Consider the following 20,893-nt stretch of genomic DNA (forward strand, 5'->3'; position numbering starts at 1 on the left):
ACCCCTGGCCCCTTTTAGCAAGGTTTGGGAAAATCACCATTTTTGACTTTTTCGACACTACCGGCCCTGTCGTTTTTTTCAAATTTTGCCCGGTTTGGAAAATCCTTCACAATTTTCCCAAAACGCCCCAACTGTGCTTGATTTTGCTCCTTTCTTACTTAGTTCGCCCCCCTGGCCCCTTTTAGCAAGGTTTTGGAAAATCCCCATTTTTGACTTTTTCGACACTACCGGCCCTGTCTTTTTTTTCAAATTTTGCCCGGTTTGGAAAATCCTTCACAATTTTCACACAACGCCCCAACTGTGCTTAATTTTGCTCCTTTCTCACTCAGCCCGCCCCCCTGGCCCCTTTTAGCAAGGATTTGGGAAAATCCCCATTTTTGACTTTTTCGACACTACCGGCCCTGTCGTTTTTTTCAAATTTTGCCCGGTTTGGAAAATCCTTCACAATTTTCCCAAAACGCCCCAACTGTGCTTGATTTTGCTCCTTTCTTACTTAGTCCGCCCCCTGGCCCCTTTTAGCAAGGTTTTGGAAAATCCCCATTTTTGACTTTTTCGACACTACCGGCCCTGTCGTTTTCTTTTCAAATTTTGCCCGGTTTGGAAAATCCTTCACAATTTTCCCAAAACGTCCCAACTTTGCTTGATTTTGCTCCTTTCTGACTCAGTCCGCCCCCTGGCATCTTTTAGCAAGGTTTGGGAAAATCCCCATTTTTGACTTTTTCGACACTACCGGACCTGTCGTTTTTTTCAATTTTTGCCCACTATGGAAAATCCTTCACAATTTTCACAAAACGCCCCAACTGTGCTTGATTTTGCTCGTTTTTCACTCAGCCCCCCCCCCTGGCCTCTTTAAGCAAATATTGTGAAAATCCCCATTTTTGACTTTTTCGACACTACCGGCCCTGTCGTTTTTTTCAATTTTTGCCCACTTTGGAAAATCCTTCACAATTTTCACACAACGCCCCAACTGTGCTTGATTTTGCTCGTTTTTCAATCAGCCCGCCCCCTGGCCCCTTTAGCAAAAATTTGGGAAAATCCCCATTTTTGACTTTTTCGACACTACCGGCCCTGTCGTTTTTTTCAAATTTTGCCCGGTTTGGAAAATCCTTCACAATTTTCCCTAAACGCCCCAACTGTGCTTGATTTTGCTCGTTTTTGACTCAGCCCCCCCCTCTGGCCTCTTTAAGCAAATTTTGTGAAAATCCCCATTTTTGACTTTTTCGACACTACCGGCCCTGTCGTTTTTTTCAAATTTTGCCCGGTTTGGAAAATCCTTCACAATTTTCACACAACGCCCCAACTGTGCTTGATTTTGCTCCTTTCTGACTCAGTCCGCCCCCCTGGCCCCTTTTAGCAAGGTTTGGGAAAATCCCCAATTTTGACTTTATCGACACTACCGGCCCTGTCTTTTTTTTCAATTTATGCCCGGTTTTGAAAATCCTTCACAATTTTCTCAAAATGCCCCAACTGTGCTTGATTTTGCTCCTTTCTGACTCAGTCCGCCCCCTTGCACCTTTTAGCAAGGTTTGGGAAAATCCCCATTTTTGACTTTTTCGACACTACCGGACCTGTCGTTTTTTTCAAATTTTGCCCACTTTGGAAAATCCTTCACAATTTTCTCAAAACGCCCCAACTGTGCTTGATTTTGCTCCTTTCTTACTTAGTTCGCCCCCCTGGCCCCTTTTAGCAAGGTTTTGGAAAATCCCCATTTTTGACTTTTTCGACACTACCGGCCCTGTCTTTTTTTTCAAATTTTGCCCGGTTTGGAAAATCCTTCACAATTTTCACACAACGCCCCAACTGTGCTTAATTTTGCTCCTTTCTCACTCAGCCCGCCCCCCTGGCCCCTTTTAGCAAGGATTTGGGAAAATCCCCATTTTTGACTTTTTCGACACTACCGGCCCTGTCGTTTTTTTCAAATTTTGCCCGGTTTGGAAAATCCTTCACAATTTTCCCAAAACGCCCCAACTGTGCTTGATTTTGCTCCTTTCTTACTTAGTCCGCCCCCTGGCCCCTTTTAGCAAGGTTTTGGAAAATCCCCATTTTTGACTTTTTCGACACTACCGGCCCTGTCGTTTTCTTTTCAAATTTTGCCCGGTTTGGAAAATCCTTCACAATTTTCCCAAAACGTCCCAACTGTGCTTGATTTTGCTCCTTTCTGACTCAGTCCGCCCCCTGGCATCTTTTAGCAAGGTTTGGGAAAATCCCCATTTTTGACTTTTTCGACACTACCGGACCTGTCGTTTTTTTCAATTTTTGCCCACTATGGAAAATCCTTCACAATTTTCACAAAACGCCCCAACTGTGCTTGATTTTGCTCGTTTTTCACTCAGCCCCCCCCCCTGGCCTCTTTAAGCAAATATTGTGAAAATCCCCATTTTTGACTTTTTCGACACTACCGGCCCTGTCGTTTTTTTCAATTTTTGCCCACTTTGGAAAATCCTTCACAATTTTCACACAACGCCCCAACTGTGCTTGATTTTGCTCGTTTTTCAATCAGCCCGCCCCCTGGCCCCTTTAGCAAAAATTTGGGAAAATCCCCATTTTTGACTTTTTCGACACTACCGGCCCTGTCGTTTTTTTCAAATTTTGCCCGGTTTGGAAAATCCTTCACAATTTTCCCTAAACGCCCCAACTGTGCTTGATTTTGCTCGTTTTTGACTCAGCCCCCCCCTCTGGCCTCTTTAAGCAAATTTTGTGAAAATCCCCATTTTTGACTTTTTCGACACTACCGGCCCTGTCGTTTTTTTCAAATTTTGCCCGGTTTGGAAAATCCTTCACAATTTTCACACAACGCCCCAACTGTGCTTGATTTTGCTCCTTTCTGACTCAGTCCGCCCCCCTGGCCCCTTTTAGCAAGGTTTGGGAAAATCCCCAATTTTGACTTTATCGACACTACCGGCCCTGTCTTTTTTTTCAATTTATGCCCGGTTTTGAAAATCCTTCACAATTTTCTCAAAATGCCCCAACTGTGCTTGATTTTGCTCCTTTCTGACTCAGTCCGCCCCCTTGCACCTTTTAGCAAGGTTTGGGAAAATCCCCATTTTTGACTTTTTCGACACTACCGGCCCTGTCGTTTTTTTCAATTTTTGCCCACTTTGGAAAATCCTTCACAATTTTCACACAACGCCCCAACTGTGCTTGATTTTGCTCGTTTTTCAATCAGCCCGCCCCCTGGCCCCTTTAGCAAAAATTTGGGAAAATCCCCATTTTTGACTTTTTCGACACTACCGGCCCTGTCGTTTTTTTCAAATTTTGCCCGGTTTGGAAAATCCTTCACAATTTTCCCTAAACGCCCCAACTGTGCTTGATTTTGCTCGTTTTTGACTCAGCCCCCCCCTCTGGCCTCTTTAAGCAAATTTTGTGAAAATCCCCATTTTTGACTTTTTCGACACTACCGGCCCTGTCGTTTTTTTCAAATTTTGCCCGGTTTGGAAAATCCTTCACAATTTTCACACAACGCCCCAACTGTGCTTGATTTTGCTCCTTTCTGACTCAGTCCGCCCCCCTGGCCCCTTTTAGCAAGGTTTGGGAAAATCCCCAATTTTGACTTTATCGACACTACCGGCCCTGTCTTTTTTTTCAATTTATGCCCGGTTTTGAAAATCCTTCACAATTTTCTCAAAATGCCCCAACTGTGCTTGATTTTGCTCCTTTCTGACTCAGTCCGCCCCCTTGCACCTTTTAGCAAGGTTTGGGAAAATCCCCATTTTTGACTTTTTCGACACTACCGGACCTGTCGTTTTTTTCAAATTTTGCCCACTTTGGAAAATCCTTCACAATTTTCTCAAAACGCCCCAACTGTGCTTGATTTTGCTCCTTTCTGACTCAGTCCACCCCCTGGCACCTTTTAGCAAGGTTTGTGAAAATCCCCATTTTTGACTTTTTCGACACTACCGGCCCTGTCGTTTTTTTCAATTTTTGCCCACTTTGGAAAATCCTTCACAATTTTCACAAAACGCCCCAACTGTGCTTGATTTTGCTCCTTTTTCACCCAGCCCCCCCCCTCTGGCCTCTTTAAGCAAAGTTTGGGAAAATCCCCATTTTTGACTTTTTCGACACTACCGGCACTGTCGTTTTTTTCAAATTTTGCCCGGTTTGGAAAATCCTTCACAATTTTCCCAAAACGCCCCAACTGTGCTTGATTTTGCTCCTTTTTTACTTAGTCCGCCCCCCTGGCCCCTTTTAGCAAGGTTTTGGAAAATCCCCATTTTTGACTTTTTCGACACTACCGGACCTGTCGTTTTTTTCAAATTTTGCCCGGTTTGGAAAATCCTTCACAATTTTCTCAAAATGCCCCAACTGTGCTTGATTTTGCTCATTTCTGACTCAGTCCTCCCCACTGGCCCCTTTTAGGAAGGTTTGGGAAAATCCGCATTTTTGACTTTTTCGACACTACCGGCCCTGTCGTTTTTTTTCAATTTTTGCCCACTTTGGAAAATCCTTCACAATTTTCACAAAACGCCCCAACTGTGCTTGATTTTGCTCGTTTTTCACTCAGCCCCCCCCCCTCTGGCCTCTTTAAGCAAATTTTGGAAAATCCCCATTTTTGACTTTTTCGACACTACCGGAACTGTCGTTTTTTTCAAATTTTGCCCGGTTTGGAAAATCCTTCACAATTTTCCCAAAACGCCCCAACTGTGCTTGATTTTGCTCGTTTTTCAATAAGCCCGCCCCCTGGCCCCTTTTAGCAAAGATTTGGGAAAATCCGCATTTTTGACTTTTTCGACACTACCGGCCCTGTCGTATTTTTCAAATTTTGCCAGGTTTGGGAAATCCTTCACAATTTTCCCAAAACGCCCCAACTGTGCTTGATTTTGCTCCTTTCTTACTTAGTCCGCCCCCCTGGCCCCTTTTAGCAAGGTTTTGGAAAATCCCCATTTTTGACTTTTTCGACACTACCGGCCCTGTCTTTTTTTTCAAATTTTGCCCGGTTTGGAAAATCCTTCACAATTTTCACACAACGCCCCAACTGTGCTTGATTTTGCTCCTTTCTGACTCAGTCCGCACCCCTGGCCCCTTTTAGCAAGGTTTGGGAAAATCACCATTTTTGACTTTTTCGACACTACCGGCCCTGTCGTTTTTTTCAAATTTTGCCCACTTTGGAAAATCCTTCACAATTTTCACACAACGCCCCAACTGTGCTTGATTTTGCTCCTTTCTGACTCAGTCCGCCCCCTGGCACCTTTTAGCAAGGTTTGTGAAAATCCCCATTTTTGACTTTTTCGACACTACCGGCCCTGTCTTTTTTTCAAATTTTGCCCGGTTTGGAAAATCCTTCACAATTTTCCCAAAACGCCCCAACTGTGCTTGATTTTGCTCGTTTTTCAATCAGCCCGCCCCCTGGCCCCTTTAGCAAAAATTTGGGAAAATCCCCATTTTTGACTTTTTCGACACTACCGGCCCTGTCGTTTTTTTCAAATTTTGCCCGGTTTGGAAAATCCTTCACAATTTTCCCTAAACGCCCCAACTGTGCTTGATTTTGCTCGTTTTTGACTCAGCCCCCCCCTCTGGCCTCTTTAAGCAAATTTTGTGAAAATCCCCATTTTTGACTTTTTCGACACTACCGGCCCTGTCGTTTTTTTCAAATTTTGCCCGGTTTGGAAAATCCTTCACAATTTTCACACAACGCCCCAACTGTGCTTGATTTTGCTCCTTTCTGACTCAGTCCGCCCCCCTGGCCCCTTTTAGCAAGGTTTGGGAAAATCCCCAATTTTGACTTTATCGACACTACCGGCCCTGTCTTTTTTTTCAATTTATGCCCGGTTTTGAAAATTCTTCACAATTTTCTCAAAATGCCCCAACTGTGCTTGATTTTGCTCCTTTCTGACTCAGTCCGCCCCCTTGCACCTTTTAGCAAGGTTTGGGAAAATCCCCATTTTTGACTTTTTCGACACTACCGGACCTGTCGTTTTTTTCAAATTTTGCCCACTTTGGAAAATCCTTCACAATTTTCTCAAAACGCCCCAACTGTGCTTGATTTTGCTCCTTTCTGACTCAGTCCACCCCCTGGCACCTTTTAGCAAGGTTTGTGAAAATCCCCATTTTTGACTTTTTCGACACTACCGGCCCTGTCGTTTTTTTCAATTTTTGCCCACTATGGAAAATCCTTCACAATTTTCACAAAACGCCCCAACTGTGCTTGATTTTGCTCCTTTTTCACCCAGCCCCCCCCCTCTGGCCTCTTTAAGCAAAGTTTGGGAAAATCCCCATTTTTGACTTTTTCGACACTACCGGCACTGTCGTTTTTTTCAAATTTTGCCCGGTTTGGAAAATCCTTCACAATTTTCCCAAAACGCCCCAACTGTGCTTGATTTTGCTCCTTTCTTACTTAGTCCGCCCCCCTGGCCCCTTTTAGCAAGGTTTTGGAAAATCCCCATTTTTGACTTTTTCGACCACTACCGGACCTGTCGTTTTTTTCAAATTTTGCCCGGTTTGGAAGATCCTTCACAATTTTCTCAAAATGCCCCAACTGTGCTTGATTTTGCTCATTTCTGACTCAGTCCTCCCCACTGGCCCCTTTTAGGAAGGTTTGGGAAAATCCGCATTTTTGACTTTTTCGACACTACCGGCCCTGTCGTTTTTTTCAATTTTTGCCCACTTTGGAAAATCCTTCACAATTTTCACACAACGCCCCAACTGTGCTTGATTTTGCTCCTTTCTGACTCAGCCCGACCCCCTGGCCCCTTTTAGCAAGGTTTGGGAAAATCCCCATTTTTGACTTTTTCGACACTACCGGCCCTGTCGTTTTTTTCAATTTTTGCCCACTATGGAAAATCCTTCACAATTTTCACAAAACGCCCCAACTGTGCTTGATTTTGCTCGTTTTTCACTCAGCCCCCCCCCTCTGGCCTCTTTAAGCAAATTTTGTGAAAATCCCCATTTTTGACTTTTTCGACACTACCGGCCCTGTCTTTTTTTTCAATTTATGCCCGGTTTTGAAAATTCTTCACAATTTTCTCAAAATGCCCCAACTGTGCTTGATTTTGCTCCTTTCTGACTCAGTCCACCCCCTGGCACCTTTTAGCAAGGTTTGTGAAAATCCCCATTTTTGACTTTTTCGACACTACCGCCCCTGTCGTTTTTTTTCAATTTTTGCCCTCTTTGGAAAATCCTTCACAATTTTCACAAAACGCCCCAACTGTGCTTGATTTTGCTCCTTTTTCACCCAGCCCCCCCCTCTGGCCTCTTTAAGCAAAGTTTGGGAAAATCCCCATTTTTGACTTTTTCGACACTACCGGCACTGTCTCGTTTTTTTCAAATTTTGCCCGGTTTGGAAAATCCTTCACAATTTTCCCAAAACGCCCCAACTGTGCTTGATTTTGCTCCTTTCTTACTTAGTCCGCCCCCCTGGCCCCTTTTAGCAAGGTTTTGGAAAATCCCCATTTTTGACTTTTTCGACACTACCGGACCTGTCGTTTTTTTCAAATTTTGCCCGGTTTGGAAAATCCTTCACAATTTTCTCAAAACGCCCCAACTGTGCTTGATTTTGCTCATTTCTGACTCAGTCCGCCACCCTGGCCCCTTTTAGCAAGGTTTGGGAAAATCCGCATTTTGGACCTTTTCGACACTACCGGCCCTGTCGTTTTTTTTCAATTTTTGCCCACTTTGGAAAATCCTTCACAATTTTCACACAACGCCCCAACTGTGCTTGATTTTGCTCCTTTCTGACTCAGTCCGCCCCCCTGGCCCCTTTTAGCAAGGTTTGGGAAAATCCCCATTTTTGACTTTTTCGACACTACCGGCCCTGTCTTTTTTTTCAAATTTTACCCGGTTTGGAAAATCCTTCACAATTTTCACAAAACGCCCCAACTGTGCTTGATTTTGCTCGTTTTTCAATAAGCCCGCCCCCTGCCCCCTTTTAGCAAAAATTTGGGAAAATCCGCATTTTTGACTTTTTCGACACTACCGGCCCTGTCGTTTTTTTCAAATTTTGCCCGGTTTGGAAAATCCTTCACAATTTTCCCAAAACGCCCCAACTGTGCTTGATTTTGCTCCTTTCTGACTCAGTCCGCCCCCCTGGCCCCTTTTAGCAAAGTTTGGGAAAATCCCCATTTTTGACTTTTTCGACACTACCGGCCCTGTCGTTTTTTTCAATTTTTGCCCACTATGGAAAATCCTTCACAATTTTCACACAACGCCCCAACTGTGCTTGATTTTGCTCGTTTTTCACTCAGCCCCCCCCTCTGGCCTCTTTAAGCAAATTTTGTGAAAATCCCCATTTTTGACTTTTTCGACACTACCGGCCCTGTCTTTTTTTTCAAATTTTGCCCGGTTTGGTAAATCCTTCACAATTTTCACACAACGCCCAGACTGTGCTTGATTTTGCTCCTTTCTCACTCAGCCCGCCCCCCTGGCCCCTTTTATCAAGGATTTGGGAAAATCCCCATTTTTGACTTTTTCGACACTACCGGCCCTGTCGTTTTTTTCAAATTTTGCCCGGTTTGGAAAATCCTTCACAATTTTCCCAAAACGCCCCAACTGTGCTTGATTTTGCTCTTTTCTGACTCAGCCCGCCCCCCTGGCCCCTTTTAGCAAGGATTTGGGAAAATCCCCATTTTTGACTTTTTCGACACTACCAGCCCTGTCTTTTTTTTCAATTTTTGCCCACTTTGGAAAATCCTTCACAATTTTCACAAAACGCCCCAACTGTGCTTGATTTTGCAAGTTTTTCAATAAGCCCGCCCCCTGGCCCCTTTTAGCAAAGATTTGGGAAAATCCGCATTTTTGACTTTTTCGACACTACCGGCCCTGTCTTTTTTTCAAATTTTGCCCGGTTTGGAAAATCCTTCACAATTTTCACAAAACGCCCCAACTGTGCTTGATTTTGCTCCTTTCTGACTCAGTCCACCCCCTGGCAAGGTTTGTGAAAATCCCAATTTTTGACTTTTTCGACACTACCGGCCCTGTCGTTTTTTTCAATTTTTGCCCACTTTGGAAAATCCTTCACAATTTTCACAAAACGCCCCAACTGTGCTTGATTTTGCTCCTTTTTCACCCAGCCCCCCCATCTGGCCTCTTTGAGCAACGTTTGGGAAAATCCCCATTTTTTGACTTTTTCGACACTACCGGCACTGTCGTTTTTTTCAAATTTTGCCCGGTTTGGAAAATCCTTCACAATTTTCCCAAAACGCCCCAACTGTGCTTGATTTTGCTCGTTTTTCAATAAGCCCGTCCCCTGGCCCCTTTTAGCAAAGATTTGGGAAAATCCGCATTTTTGACTTTTTCGACACTACCGCCCCTGTCGTTTTTTTCAATTTTTGCCCACTTTGGAAAATCCTTCACAATTTTCACAAAACGCCCCAACTGTGCTTGATTTTGCTCGTTTTTCACTCAGCCCCCCCCTCTGGCCTCTTTAAGCAAATTTTGTGAAAATCCCCATTTTTGACTTTTTCGACACTACCGGCCCTGTCGTTTTTTTTCAAATTTTGCCCGGTTTGGAAAATCCTTCACAATTTTCACACAACGCCCCAACTGTGCTTGATTTTGCTCCTTTCTCACTCAGTCCGCCCCCCTGGCCCCTTTTAGCAAGGTTTGGGAAAATCCCCATTTTTGACTTTTTCGACACTACCGGCCCTGTCTTTTTTTTCAATTTATGCCCGGTTTGGAAAATCCTTCACAATTTTCCCAAAACGCCCCAACTGTGCTTGATTTTGCTCCTTTCTGACTCAGTCCGCACCCCTGGCCCCTTTTAGCAAGGTTTGGGAAAATCCCCATTTTTGACTTTTTCGACACTACCCGGCCCTGTCGTTTTTTAAAATTTTTGCCCACTTTGGAAAATCTTTCACAATTTTCACACAACACCCCAACTGTGCTTGATTTTGCTCCTTTTTCACCCAGCCCCCCCCTCTGGCCTCTTTAAGCAAAGTTTGGGAAAATCCCCATTTTTGACTTTTTCGACACTACCGGACCTGTCGTTTTTTTCAAATTTTGCCCGGTTTGGAAAATCCTTCACAATTTTCTCAAAACGCCCCAACTGTGCTTGATTTTGCTCATTTCTGACTCAGTCCGCCCCCCTGGCCCCTTTTAGCAAGGTTTGGGAAAATCCCAATTTTTGACTTTTTCGACACTACCGGCCCTGTCGTTTTTTTCAATTTTTGCCCACGTTGGAAAATCCTTCACAATTTTCCCAAAACGCCCCAACTGTGCTTGATTTTGCTCCTTTCTGACTCAGTCCGCCCCCTGGCACCTTTTAGCAAGGTTTGGGAAAATCCCCATTTTTGACTTTTTCGACACTACCGGCCCTGTCTTTTTTTCAAATTTTGCCCGGTTTGGAAAATCCTTCACAATTTTCACAAAACGCCCCAACTGTGCTTGATTTTGCTCGTTTTTCAATCAGCCCGCCCCTCTGGCCCCTTTTAGCAAAAATTTGGGAAAAACCCAATTTTTGACTTTTTCGACACTACCGGACCTGTCGTTTTTTTCAAATTTTGCCCACTTTGGAAAATCCTTCACAATTTTCTCAAAACGCCCCAACTGTGCTTGATTTTGCTCCTTTCTGACTCATTCCACCCCCTGGCACCTTTTAGCAAGGTTTGTGAAAATCCCCATTTTTGACTTTTTCGACACTACCGGCCCTGTCGTTTTTTTCAAATTTTACCCGGTTTGGAAAATCCTTCACAATTTTCCCAAAACGCCCCAACTGTGCTTGATTTTGCTCATTTCTGACTAAGTCCGCCCCCCTGGCCCCTTTTAGCAAGGTTTGGGAAAATCCGCATTTTTGACTTTTTCGACACTACCGGCCCTGTCTTTTTTTTCAATTTTTGCCCACTTTGGAAAATCCTTCACAATTTTCACAAAACGCCCCAACTGTGCTTGATTTTGCACGTTTTTCAATAAGCCCGCCCCCTGGCCCCTTTTAGCAAAGATTTGGGAAAATCCGCATTTTTGACTTTTTCGACACTACCGGCCCTGTCTTTTTTTCAAATTTTGCCCGGTTTGGAAAATCCTTCACAATTTTCACAAAACGCCCCAACTGTGCTTGATTTTGCTCGTTTTTCAATCAGCCCGCCCCCTGGCCCCTTTTAGCAAAAATTTGGGAAAATCCCAATTTTTGACTTTTTCGACACTACCGGACCTGTCGTTTTTTTCAAATTTTGCCCACTTTGGAAAATCCTTCACAATTTTCTCAAAACTCCCCAACTGTGCTTGATTTTGCTCCTTTCTGACTCAGTCCACCCCCTGGCACCTTTTAGCAAGGTTTGTGAAAATCCCCATTTTTGACTTTTTCGACACTACCGCCCATGTCGTTTTTTTCAATTTTTGCCCACTTTGGAAAATCCTTCACAATTTTCACAAAACGCCCCAACTGTGCTTGATTTTGCTCCTTTTTCACCCAGCCCCCCCCCCCCTCTGGCCTCTTTAAGCAAAGTTTGGGAAAATCCGCATTTTTGACTTTTTCGACACTACCGGCCCTGTCGTTTTTTTCAAATTTTGCCCGGTTTGGAAAATCCTTCACAATTTTCCCAAAACGCCCCAACTGTGCTTGATTTTGCTCCTTTCTTACTTAGTCCGCCCCCCTGGCCCCTTTTAGCAAGGTTTTGGAAAATCCCCATTTTTGACTTTTTCGACACTACCGGCCCTGTCGTTTTTTAAAATTTTTGCCCACTTTGGAAAATCCTTCACAATTTTCACACAACACCCCAACTGTGCTTGATTTTGCTCGTTTTTCAATCAGCCCGCCCCTCTGGCCCCTTTTAGCAAAAATTTGGGAAAATCCCAATTTTTGACTTTTTCGACACTACCGGACCTGTCGTTTTTTTCAAATTTTGCCCACTTTGGAAAATCCTTCACAATTTTCTCAAAACGCCCCAACTGTGCTTGATTTTGCTCCTTTCTGACTCATTCCACCCCCTGGCACCTTTTAGCAAGGTTTGTGAAAATCCCCATTTTTGACTTTTTCGACACTACCGGCCCTGTCGTTTTTTTCAAATTTTACCCGGTTTGGAAAATCCTTCACAATTTTCCCAAAACGCCCCAACTGTGCTTGATTTTGCTCATTTCTGACTAAGTCCGCCCCCCTGGCCCCTTTTAGCAAGGTTTGGGAAAATCCGCATTTTTGACTTTTTCGACACTACCGGCCCTGTCTTTTTTTTCAATTTTTGCCCACTTTGGAAAATCCTTCACAATTTTCACAAAACGCCCCAACTGTGCTTGATTTTGCACGTTTTTCAATAAGCCCGCCCCCTGGCCCCTTTTAGCAAAGATTTGGGAAAATCCGCATTTTTGACTTTTTCGACACTACCGGCCCTGTCTTTTTTTCAATTTTTGCCCACGTTGGAAAATCCTTCACAATTTTCACAAAACGCCCCAACTGTGCTTGATTTTGCTCGTTTTTCAATCAGCCCGCCCCCTGGCCCCTTTTAGCAAAAATTTGGGAAAATCCCAATTTTTGACTTTTTCGACACTACCGGACCTGTCGTTTTTTTCAAATTTTGCCCACTTTGGAAAATCCTTCACAATTTTCTCAAAACGCCCCAACTGTGCTTGATTTTGCTCCTTTCTGACTCAGTCCACCCCCTGGCACCTTTTAGCAAGGTTTGTGAAAATCCCCATTTTTGACTTTTTCGACACTACCGCCCATGTCGTTTTTTTCAATTTTTGCCCACTTTGGAAAATCCTTCACAATTTTCACAAAACGCCCCAACTGTGCTTGATTTTGCTCCTTTTTCACCCAGCCCCCCCATCTGGCCTCTTTAAGCAAAGTTTGGGAAAATCCCCATTTTTGACTTTTTCGACACTACCGGCACTGTCGTTTTTTTCAAATTTTGCCCGGTTTGGAAAATCCTTCACAATTTTCCCAAAACGCCCCAACTGTGCTTGATTTTGCTCGTTTTTCAATAAGCCCGTCCCCTGGCCCCTTTTAGCAAAGATTTGGGAAAATCCGCATTTTTGACTTTTTCGACACTACCGGCCCTGTCGTTTTTTTCAATTTTTGCCCACTATGGAAAATCCTTCACAATTTTCACAAAACGCCCCAACTGTGCTTGATTTTGCTCCTTTTTCACCCAGCCCCCCCATCTGGCCTCTTTAAGCAAAGTTTGGGAAAATCCCCATTTTTGACTTTTTCGACACTACCGGCACTGTCGTTTTTTTCAAATTTTGCCCGGTTTGGAAAATCCTTCACAATTTTCCCAAAACGCCCCAACTGTGCTTGATTTTGCTCGTTTTTCAATAAGCCCGTCCCCTGGCCCCTTTTAGCAAAGATTTGGGAAAATCCGCATTTTTGACTTTTTCGACACTACCGGCCCTGTCGTTTTTTTCAATTTTTGCCCACTATGGAAAATCCTTCACAATTTTCACAAAACGCCCCAACTGTGCTTGATTTTGCTCGTTTTTCACTCAGCCCCCCCCCTCTGGCCTCTTTAAGCAAATTTTGTGAAAATCCCCATTTTTGACTTTTTCGACACTACCGCCCCTCTCTTTTTTTTCAAATTTTGCCCGGTTTGGAAAATCCTTTACAATTTTCACACAACGCCCCAACTGTGCTTGATTTTGCTCCTTTCTCACTCAGCCCGCCCCCCTGGCCCCTTTTAGCAAGGATTTGGGAAAATCCCCATTTTTGACTTTTTCGACACTACCGGCCCTGTCTTTTTTTTCAATTTTTGCCCACGTTGGAAAATCCTTCACAATTTTCCCAAAACGCCCCAACTGTGCTTGATTTTGCTCATTTCTGACTCAGTCCGCCCCCCTGGCCCCTTTTAGCAAGGTTTGGGAAAATCCGCATTTTTGACTTTTTCGACACTACCGGCCCTGTCGTTTTTTTCAATTTTTGCCCACGATGGAAAATCCTTCACAATTTTCCCAAAACGCCCCAACTGTGCTTGATTTTGCTCCTTTCTGACTCAGTCCGCCCCCTGGCACCTTTTAGCAAGGTTTGGGAAAATCCCCATTTTTGACTTTTTCGACACTACCGGCCCTGTCTTTTTTTCAAATTTTGCCCGGTTTGGAAAATCCTTCACAATTTTCACAAAACGCCCCAACTGTGCTTGATTTTGCTCGTTTTTCAATCAGCCCGCCCCCCTGGCCCCTTTTAGCAAGGTTTGGGAAAATCCCCATTTTTGACTTTTTCGACACTACCGGCCCTGTCGTTTTTTTCAATTTTTGCCCGGTTTGGAAAATCCTTCACAATTTTCACACAACGCCCCAACTGTGCTTGATTTTGCTCCTTTCTCACTCAGCCCGCCCCCCTGGCCCCTTTTAGCAAGGATTTGGGAAAATCCCCATTTTTGACTTTTTCGACACTACCGGCCCTGTCTTTTTTTTCAATTTATGCCCGGTTTGGAAAATCCTTCACAATTTTCTCAAAACGCCCCAACTGTGCTTGATTTTGCTCATTTCTGACTCAGTCCGCCCCCCTGGCCCCTTTTAGCAAGGTTTGGGAAAATCCGCATTTTTGACTTTTTCGACACTACCGGCCCTGTCGTTTTTTTCAATTTTTGCCCACGTTGGAAAATCCTTCACAATTTTCCCAAAACGCCCCAACTGTGCTTGATTTTGCTCCTTTCTGACTCAGTCCGCCCCCTGGCACCTTTTAGCAAGGTTTGGGAAAATCCCCATTTTTGACTTTTTCGACACTACCGGCCCTGTCTTTTTTTCAAATTTTGCCCGGTTTGGAAAATCCTTCACAATTTTCACAAAACGCCCCAACTGTGCTTGATTTTGCTCGTTTTTCAATCAGCCCGCCCCCTGGCCCCTTTTAGCAAAAATTTGGGAAAATCCCAATTTTTGACTTTTTCGACACTACCGGACCTGTCGTTTTTTTCAAATTTTGCCCACTTTGGAAAATCCTTCACAATTTTCTCAAAACGCCCCAACTGTGCTTGATTTTGCTCCTTTCTGACTCAGTCCACCCCCTGGCAAGGTTTGTGAAAATCCCCATTTTTGACTTTTTCGACACTACCGGCCCTGTCGTTTTTTTCAATTTTTGCCCGGTTTGGAAAATCCTTCACAATTTTCACACAACGCCCCAACTGTGCTTGATTTTGCTCCTTTCTCACTCAGCCCGCCCCCCTGGCCCCTTTTAGCAAGGATTTGGGAAAATCCCCATTTTTGACTTTTTCGACACTACCGGCCCTGTCTTTTTTTTCAATTTATGCCCGGTTTGGAAAATCCTTCACAATTTTCTCAAAACGCCCCAACTGTGCTTGATTTTGCTCATTTCTGACTCAGTCCGCCCCCCTGGCCCCTTTTAGCAAGGTTTGGGAAAATCCGCATTTTTGACTTTTTCGACACTACCGGCCCTGTCGTTTTTTTCAATTTTTGCCCACGTTGGAAAATCCTTCACAATTTTCCCAAAACGCCCCAACTGTGCTTGATTTTGCTCCTTTCTGACTCAGTCCGCCCCCTGGCACCTTTTAGCAAGGTTTGGGAAAATCCCCATTTTTGACTTTTTCGACACTACCGGCCCTGTCTTTTTTTCAAATTTTGCCCGGTTTGGAAAATCCTTCACAATTTTCACAAAACGCCCCAACTGTGCTTGATTTTGCTCGTTTTTCAATCAGCCCGCCCCCTGGCCCCTTTTAGCAAAAATTTGGGAAAATCCCAATTTTTGACTTTTTCGACACTACCGGACCTGTCGTTTTTTTCAAATTTTGCCCACTTTGGAAAATCCTTCACAATTTTCTCAAAACGCCCCAACTGTGCTTGATTTTGCTCCTTTCTGACTCAGTCCACCCCCTGGCAAGGTTTGTGAAAATCCCCATTTTTGACTTTTTCGACACTACCGGCCCTGTCGTTTTTTTCAATTTTTGCCCGGTTTGGCAAATCCTTCACAATTTTCACAAAACGCCCCAACTGTGCTTGATTTTGCTCCTTTTTCACCCAGCCCCCCCATCTGGCCTCTTTAAGCAAAGTTTGGGAAAATCCCCATTTTTGACTTTTTCGACACTACCGCCCCTCTCTTTTTTTTCAAATTTTGCCCGGTTTGGAAAATCCTTCACAATTTTCACACAACGCCCCAACTGTGCTTGATTTTGCTCCTTTCTCACTCAGCCCGCCCCCCTGGCCCCTTTTAGCAAGGATTTGGGAAAATCCCCATTTTTGACTTTTTCGACACTACCGGCCCTGTCGTTTTTTTCAAATTTTGCCCGATTTGGAAAATCATTCACAATTTTCCCAAAACGCCCCAACTGTGCTTGATTTTGCTCCTTTCTGACTCAGTCCGCCCCCCTGGCCCCTTTTAGCAAGGTTTGGGAAAATCCCCATTTTTGACTTTTTCGACACTACCGGCCCTGTCGTTTTTTTCAATTTTTGCCCGGTTTGGAAAATCCTTCACAATTTTCACACAACGCCCCAACTGTGCTTGATTTTGCTCCTTTCTCACTCAGCCCGCCCCCCTGGCCCCTTTTAGCAAGGATTTGGGAAAATCCCCATTTTTGACTTTTTCGACACTACCGGCCCTGTCTTTTTTTTCAATTTATGCCCGGTTTGGAAAATCCTTCACAATTTTCTCAAAACGCCCCAACTGTGCTTGATTTTGCTCATTTCTGACTCAGTCCGCCCCCCTGGCCCCTTTTAGCAAGGTTTGGGAAAATCCGCATTTTTGACTTTTTCGACACTACCGGCCCTGTCGTTTTTTTCAATTTTTGCCCACGTTGGAAAATCCTTCACAATTTTCCCAAAACGCCCCAACTGTGCTTGATTTTGCTCCTTTCTGACTCAGTCCGCCCCCTGGCACCTTTTAGCAAGGTTTGGGAAAATCCCCATTTTTGACTTTTTCGACACTACCGGCCCTGTCTTTTTTTCAAATTTTGCCCGGTTTGGAAAATCCTTCACAATTTTCACAAAACGCCCCAACTGTGCTTGATTTTGCTCGTTTTTCAATCAGCCCGCCCCCTGGCCCCTTTTAGCAAAAATTTGGGAAAATCCCAATTTTTGACTTTTTCGACACTACCGGACCTGTCGTTTTTTTCAAATTTTGCCCACTTTGGAAAATCCTTCACAATTTTCTCAAAACGCCCCAACTGTGCTTGATTTTGCTCCTTTCTGACTCAGTCCACCCCCTGGCAAGGTTTGTGAAAATCCCCATTTTTGACTTTTTCGACACTACCGGCCCTGTCGTTTTTTTCAATTTTTGCCCGGTTTGGAAAATCCTTCACAATTTTCACACAACGCCCCAACTGTGCTTGATTTTGCTCCTTTCTCACTCAGCCCGCCCCCCTGGCCCCTTTTAGCAAGGATTTGGGAAAATCCCCATTTTTGACTTTTTCGACACTACCGGCCCTGTCTTTTTTTTCAATTTATGCCCGGTTTGGAAAATCCTTCACAATTTTCTCAAAACGCCCCAACTGTGCTTGATTTTGCTCATTTCTGACTCAGTCCGCCCCCCCTGGCCCCTTTTAGCAAGGTTTGGGAAAATCCGCATTTTTGACTTTTTCGACACTACCGGCCCTGTCGTTTTTTTCAATTTTTGCCCACGTTGGAAAATCCTTCACAATTTTCCCAAAACGCCCCAACTGTGCTTGATTTTGCTCCTTTCTGACTCAGTCCGCCCCCTGGCACCTTTTAGCAAGGTTTGGGAAAATCCCCATTTTTGACTTTTTCGACACTACCGGCCCTGTCTTTTTTTCAAATTTTGCCCCGGTTTGGAAAATCCTTCACAATTTTCACAAAACGCCCCAACTGTGCTTGATTTTGCTCGTTTTTCAATCAGCCCGCCCCCTGGCCCCTTTTAGCAAAAATTTGGGAAAATCCCAATTTTTGACTTTTTCGACACTACCGGACCTGTCGTTTTTTTCAAATTTTGCCCACTTTGGAAAATCCTTCACAATTTTCTCAAAACGCCCCAACTGTGCTTGATTTTGCTCCTTTCTGACTCAGTCCACCCCCTGGCAAGGTTTGTGAAAATCCCATTTTTGACTTTTTCGACACTACCGGCCCTGTCGTTTTTTTCAATTTTTGCCCGGTTTGGCAAATCCTTCACAATTTTCACAAAACGCCCCAACTGTGCTTGATTTTGCTCCTTTTTCACCCAGCCCCCCCATCTGGCCTCTTTAAGCAAAGTTTGGGAAAATCCCCATTTTTGACTTTTTCGACACTACCGCCCCTCTCTTTTTTTTCAAATTTGCCCGGTTTGGAAAATCCTTCACAATTTTCACACAACGCCCCAACTGTGCTTGATTTTGCTCCTTTCTCACTCAGCCCGCCCCCCTGGCCCCTTTTAGCAAGGATTTGGGAAAATCCCCATTTTTGACTTTTTCGACACTACCGGCCCTGTCGTTTTTTTCAAATTTTGCCCGATTTGGAAAATCATTCACAATTTTCCCCAAAACGCCCCAACTGTGCTTGATTTTGCTCCTTTCTGACTCAGTCCGCCCCCCTGGCCCCTTTTAGCAAGGTTTGGGAAAATCCCCATTTTTGACTTTTTCGACACTACCGGCCCTGTCTTTTTTTTCAAATTTTACCCGGTTTGGAAATTCCTTCACAATTTTCACAAAACGCCCCAACTGTGCTTGATTTTGCTCGTTTTTGAATAGGCCCGCCCCCTGGCCCCTTTTAGCAAACATTTGGGAAAATCCGCATTTTTGACTTTTTCGACACTACCGGCCCTGTCGTTTTTTTCAAATTTTGCCCGGTTTGGAAAATCCTTCACAATTTTCCCAAAACGCCCCAACTGTGCTTGATTTTGCTCCTTTCTTACTTAGTCCGCCCCCCTGGCCCCTTTTAGCAAGGTTTTGGAAAATCCCCATTTTTGACTTTTTCGACACTACCGGACCTGTCGTTTTTTTCAAATTTTGCCCGGTTTGGAAAATCCTTCACAATTTTCTCAAAACGCCCCAACTGTGCTTGATTTTGCTCATTTCTGACTCAGTCCGCCACCCTGGCCCCTTTTAGCAAGGTTTGGGAAAATCCGCATTTTGGACCTTTTCGACACTACCGGCCCTGTCGTTTTTTTTTCAATTTTTGCCCACTTTGGAAAATCCTTCACAATTTTCACACAACGCCCCAACTGTGCTTGATTTTGCTCCTTTCTGACTCAGTCCGCCCCCCTGGCCCCTTTTAGCAAGGTTTGGGAAAATCCCCATTTTTGACTTTTTCGACACTACCGGCCCTGTCTTTTTTTCAAATTTACCCGGTTTGGAAATCCTTCACAATTTTCACAAAACGCCCCAACTGTGCTTGATTTTGCTCCTTTCTGACTCAGTCCACCCCCTGGCAAGGTTTGTGAAAATCCCCATTTTTGACTTTTTCGACACTACCGGCCCTGTCGTTTTTTTCAATTTTTGCCCACTTTGGAAAATCCTTCACAATTTTCACAAAACGCCCCAACTGTGCTTGATTTTGCTCCTTTTTCACCCAGCCCCCCCCATCTGGCCTCTTTGAGCAACGTTTGGGAAAATCCCCATTTTTTGACTTTTTCGACACTACCGGCACTGTCGTTTTTTTCAAATTTTGCCCGGTTTGGAAAATCCTTCACAATTTTCCCAAAACGCCCCAACTGTGCTTGATTTTGCTCGTTTTTCAATAAGCCCGTCCCTGGCCCCTTTTAGCAAAGATTTGGGAAAATCCGCATTTTGACTTTTTCGACACTACCGCCCCTGTCGTTTTTTTCAATTCTTGCCCACTTTGGAAAATCCTTCACAATTTTCACAAAACGCCCCAACTGTGCTTGATTTTGCTCGTTTTTCACTCAGCCCCCCCCTCTGGCCTCTTTAAGCAAATTTTGTGAAAATCCCCATTTTTGACTTTTTCGACACTACCGGCCCTGTCGTTTTTTTTCAAATTTTGCCCGGTTTGGAAAATCCTTCACAATTTTCACACAACGCCCCAACTGTGCTTGATTTTGCTCCTTTCTCACTCAGTCCCGCCCCCCCTGGCCCCTTTTAGCAAGGTTTGGGAAAATCCCCATTTTTGACTTTTTCGACACTACCGGCCCTGTCTTTTTTTTCAATTTATGCCCGGTTTGGAAAATCCTTCACAATTTTCCCAAAACGCCCCAACTGTGCTTGATTTGCTCCTTTCTGACTCAGTCCGCACCCCTGGCCCCTTTTAGCAAGGTTTGGGAAAATCCCCATTTTTGACTTTTTCGACACTACCCGGCCCTGTCGTTTTTTAAAATTTTTGCCCACTTTGGAAAATCTTTCACAATTTTCACACAACACCCCAACTGTGCTTGATTTTGCTCCTTTTTCACCCAGCCCCCCCCCCTCTGGCCTCTTTAAGCAAAGTTTTGGGAAAATCCCCATTTTTGACTTTTTCGACACTACCGGACCTGTCGTTTTTTTCAAATTTTGCCCGGTTTGGAAAATCCTTCACAATTTTCTCAAAACGCCCCAACTGTGCTTGATTTTGCTCATTTCTGACTCAGTCCGCCCCCCTGGCCCCTTTTAGCAAGGTTTGGGAAAATCCCAATTTTTGACTTTTTCGACACTACCGGCCCTGTCGTTTTTTTCAATTTTTGCCCACGTTGGAAAATCCTTCACAATTTTCCCAAAACGCCCCAACTGTGCTTGATTTTGCTCCTTTCTGACTCAGTCCGCCCCCTGGCACCTTTTAGCAAGGTTTGGGAAAATCCCCATTTTTGACTTTTTCGACACTACCGGCCCTGTCTTTTTTTCAAATTTTGCCCGGTTTGGAAAATCCTTCACAATTTTCACAAAACGCCCCAACTGTGCTTGATTTTGCTCGTTTTTCAATCAGCCCGCCCCTCTGGCCCCTTTTAGCAAAAATTTGGGAAAAACCCAATTTTTGACTTTTTCGACACTACCGGACCTGTCGTTTTTTTCAAATTTTGCCCACTTTGGAAAATCCTTCACAATTTTCTCAAAACGCCCCAACTGTGCTTGATTTTGCTCCTTTCTGACTCATTCCACCCCCTGGCACCTTTTAGCAAGGTTTGTGAAAATCCCCATTTTTGACTTTTTCGACACTACCGGCCCTGTCGTTTTTTTCA

The sequence above is a fragment of the Scomber scombrus genome, chromosome 4 (assembly GCF_963691925.1).
Source record: "Scomber scombrus chromosome 4, fScoSco1.1, whole genome shotgun sequence".
Taxonomy (NCBI): Eukaryota; Metazoa; Chordata; class Actinopteri; order Scombriformes; family Scombridae; genus Scomber; species Scomber scombrus.